The sequence below is a fragment of the Elephas maximus genome, chromosome 1 (assembly GCF_024166365.1).
Source record: "Elephas maximus indicus isolate mEleMax1 chromosome 1, mEleMax1 primary haplotype, whole genome shotgun sequence".
Taxonomy (NCBI): Eukaryota; Metazoa; Chordata; class Mammalia; order Proboscidea; family Elephantidae; genus Elephas; species Elephas maximus.
In genome coordinates this window covers 84,875,899-84,880,488 of record NC_064819.1, presented here as the reverse complement: position 1 = coordinate 84,880,488, position 4,590 = coordinate 84,875,899, and the positions used below count along the sequence as shown (strand labels likewise).

The window sequence follows — 4,590 nt, the reverse complement described above, 5'->3', positions numbered from 1 at the left end:
TAACTAGGGTAAAATGAAGGGCTTTTATGTAAGAGAAATAATTGAGAGTAGAATAAAGATTGTGTGAACAGCGACTTGAACCCTGAACCCTCAAATTAAAAGTCTCCTACTCTACCAACTGAGCTACCCAGGCCTATGTATATGGTATTTCTGACTACCTCCTTTAGGCTTTTATATGGCAGTTGCAATGCACTAGCTGCTCTTTCGTAATCCCGTGGTGGCCTTCTCTGTGCTACAGGTTCTCTATGAGTCAGAATTGACTCGATGGTAGCAGGTTAGTTTTTTTGGTTATATGTGGCGAATTGGTTTCTTATTTCAAGTGTTCAGATAGTTTTCTTTGAATTCTCTTTGTTGGGAAGAATATTTTGTTTGAAAGAGGTGCTGTCATTCATCGGATCATTGCTCTTCCTTCTGTCTTTGCCTTGTATCTCTTTAGATTTTAATAACCAGAGTGGTGACCCCTAAACAAATCACTGCCAGTTCATGATCATACGGCTAGACAAGGAGGACTTCATTACTTGCCAAATGTTGTGATTTTATCCCTTTGTTCTTGGTTCCCCACCTGCACCTATTTTTCTGAAAGCAACATGAATGCTACTCTTCTTCTTATCCCTCTGCATTGCCTTGTCCCTCTTTCTTGCAGCTTTGGGAAACAGGAGGAAAGAGGTGGAGAGGATTCAAAGACCTACAAGAATGTACAATAACGATGCAGATGCAAAGAAGCCTGGGTTTAATATTCTACATTTCTGTACTTGCCCTTCTTGATGATGCACCTTGCCTACCAATGTGAGCCACTCCTTCTCAGTTTCTTTCTCTCCTTCCTTTTGCTTCTTCATGTCTTTATGCACTGTTTCCTGCCACATTCAAAGAAAAAAGGGTAATTATCTTGAGGAATTAATGTACATTTTTTTTTTTATTACATACCTTCCAGAGTATGACCCAAGACAGTTCATTAGTCTTGACCTAAACCTGGGAAAAATAATGTACAGGGAATCTGGGAACAAATGGGGAAGTTTTGTTGTGAAGGAATGACTAACCTCTCTGGGGAGGAAAGACAGAGTATTTCCTCTGGGAAAAGAGTATTGTTTACTTCTAAAAAAAATCTCAGTAGTTCCAAGAAACTGAGGCTATGTGAAAACTGAATTTGTAATTGCTGTACTTTAGTTATTTGTGGATTTCTCTTTTCTCCTAGTCTATGGCCTTATAAGGCATAGTTGGGGGTGGGTCACACATAAGTGCCTTGGATTCCTTTGTAGATCAATACCAAGACAATTCAGGGATGACTTTTAAGCAAAGTACCTCAGAGGTTAGCATTTCAATGAGAGAAGGACCCCTCCCAGCTATTTTGGCTCTCTTCTCCCACTTGAAGTAGCTTGGAAGTCACCCAATTGCACATCAGACCTCTAAACCTCTCACCAAGGGAGGTAAGGGACCCACTGTTTAGTTCTATCTCCGTGTCAGGTGATTCTTCTACTTGTTGATAGAGGATCAAGTTGTTAAAATCCATGTTACAAATGGATTAAAATACAATTTTTTCCTGGCTTTAAAAATAGGCATTTCTGACAGGGGAAGCTCTTGTTTGAGCTTCCAGACCATTCTCCTTGGGGCATTGCCATCTTATCTTTGAGGCAGGGGAGGCCTGAACATACTAACCTTTGGAGCTCCCTCTCCTCATGCTGTCATCTGTACCCCTTTATGGAAGAGTTTACTTTTCGGCTTGTATTTCTCCACCCAAAGTATCATTATTATCAGTGACTTAGAGAAGAGCACCCTGGAAGAAATACATCACTCCTGATCATTGCAAAGTTTATTAATGCTATGTAATTGTTTTCAGTGGTTTCAGCTGCTACTTGATTCCTTTTTGAATGTCGTTAAAAATCTTTCAACTTCAAAGTTAAGCATTTGAAAATAGAAACCACATGCTCCCGAGCAACACTTTCCTTTCAGATTTGGACTACTTTTTTAGTGTATCAGTCCTGTGGCCCGAAGGATAAGGCCTCTGATTCCAGGTCAGATATTGAAGGTTGGAACCCCTTCTTAGTGCCTTACTTCTGGTTTGGCAAGAAGTAGAAGCTTCTTGAAATGGCTTCCAATTGAGAGTGTTTGTTATAGGAAACACAAGCAACTGAGATGCATCTATCTATTTTTACCCTTCTCTGTTCTCTTTCTCCTCACCCCTCTACATAGTCCTTTGGATGCATCTCCCTCAAAAATCTTTGGTGTGGTGTGAAATGAATACGTTATGTGACTTTATTTAAAGTTCTAAAGACAAGAAAGTGGGATTCTGTAGCCAAATATAAGAAATGTAGAAGGGAAGGAATTTTAATAGGGTACTGGCCAATGCTCATATGTCATTTTAATTCAGCTAGGTGTGTGTGCAGTTTGGGATATTTTCTACAACATGGTGTTTGAAATCCTCCAATGAAAGTCATTTTATGATGAACGAGAATAACTGCTCTGCTAAAACCAGGAGTGGCACAAGAAACTTTTAAGACCTTAAAGCTAATCTACACCCAAATTGAACTATTGTGGCCAGTGATACTGTCGGTCGCTAGAATTTGGATTATAGTTGCAATGTTCATGTTGAATATCTCTGTGTTTCTTGAGAGCTGTTGTTTGGGTTGTCCAATGTCCTCTAATCACTCATCCCCCATTGACCGCTCTGTTAAAGATTGCAATAGAGGGCCATTTTAACCCATTGGGACTGAGTCAATTCTGACTCCTAAAGTCCATATTGGGCAGAGAGAACAGCCCCGCAGGCTTTCCAAGGAGAGGCTGAAGGACTGGAATTGTCCACCTTTTGGTTAGCAGATGAACTCTTAACCACTGTGCCACTAAGGGCCAGAAAATCAGCTGGAAACTTTCCTCTAGTCTGACTTTAAATGATTAAAAGCATTAAGGGGTTTTCGGAGGGCCATTTCCTTTTCTCCTTTCTCTCTGTCCTTGCTCTTCTACCTTGATTATCCATGATATGCTAACTAAAACCGAATATTAATTGATTACATGTTCTGGTGAAAGTCTTCTTGCTTTGGGGCAAGGGCTGGTTCCTTCTCTGTCTCTTCGTTCTTGTCTTCCTTCTGCTGACATCCTGCCAAGGGAGATGTTAAGCCCCAACAAGTTGTAAATGGAAGAAAACTAAAAGCAACTGTTTGGACCATTGGCTTTCTTTTCCTGTGAGCAGAACAAGCATGATAAAGGAAATTAGAGGTTGAGGTTGCTAAATGGTGAAGTGGAAGTGCCAGGAATTGAACCAGGGACATTGTACATGCAAAGCACATGCTCTACCACTGAGCTACACCCCCTGAAGACTGACTAGCTTGATGATGACTTTTCTTTTCATAAAAGCATACTGATATTTTTCTGTGTGGTTCCTTCTTTCTATCCCCCCCAAAACAAAACAAAACTTTGCCTAGAATAAGACCAACCCACTAAAATAAATAAATAAAACCACAGGGTTATTCCACACTTTCTGGAATTAGTAATATGGATACTGTCTAGTGGTGATAGATGGAGAAGGTTAACTGGATTGTTGTTTGAATAACCTTTTCTGGTCCTAGGATCTTTCCATTCCGGTAGTCCTCTCCAAGGTATACTTGCCAGCAGACTCTTTAAATGAGTTACTTGCCTCCACCAGGAAAGTCCCACAAAAATCACATCTCTTTAATATCTATCACACTGATAATGACTCCAAATGGGTAGCTCCCTAGATCACTGGCAGCCGCAGACTTTAGTGGAAATGGTTAATTGAACTTCACTTCTACTTGGGTCTGTGCCCTGCCACCATCCTTTCCAGCTGACTCTCATTGCTCCTGTCACTTCACACCTTCTGAGCTGGTCCTTAGATCTGCTTCCACACTCCATCTCTATCCCTCGCTTGAGGATCATGTCCACAAATGATTTTAAAGGTGGGGAAACTTCAAAACTCCATCAGCTTTGCATGAAGTGACTTTTTTCTAGACTGGTAGAATCTACAGGTCAAATGCAGAGTCAGGAACTGCATAGCAACAACAAAGCAAACCTGTCAAACTCCTTTCCCTCTGACAACCCAGTGACATAAATGTAAAGCTTCCTTCAGATACAGATGTTTGAAAGGAAAAAGTCAAAGAGCCCTGGAAGTCATCAAAATATGCCATTGGTGAATCTGAAAATACGAGGAGGTCCTGAATGATACTAAGCAGATGGGGTTGGACTGGCGAGGGAAGAACTTAAGCAAGGACTTTTCTTTCACTGGGATGCTTTCAGCTTAGCATGTATGGTGGATGATCTGTACAGTGAGTCCAAAGCCTATTGATCCAAGATCCTCCATGTGGTATTGAGGAGCATATTGCAGGCAGGTCTTTATTTAAAGACTTACAATACTGAATTTAAGTATTTACTGCTGTTAAAATTAAACACTTCCCCAGAAGCCTGTGCAATACTTCAAAACTTCTGGGCACTTTATCATTAAACATCCATCTGTAAACCAACCTCAGTAATCCCTCTAGAATGCCCCTTCTTGTTTTCCCAAGGATGTTTGCTCACTTTGAAGCATCATATGGTACATGCCTAACCTAAAATTTTTTTTCCCAAAACCTATATCTATAGGATTTT

General features: G+C 40.6%; 1 non-coding gene across 1 annotated transcript; it reads right to left on the bottom strand.

Moving 5' to 3' along the window:
* Positions 1–3,230: 3,230 nt before the first annotated feature.
* Positions 3,231–3,302, bottom strand: TRNAA-UGC (transfer RNA alanine (anticodon UGC)). The gene has a single exon. It is a non-coding gene; the product is annotated as a tRNA-Ala (tRNA).
* Between the last annotated feature and the right edge of the window lie 1,288 nt (positions 3,303–4,590).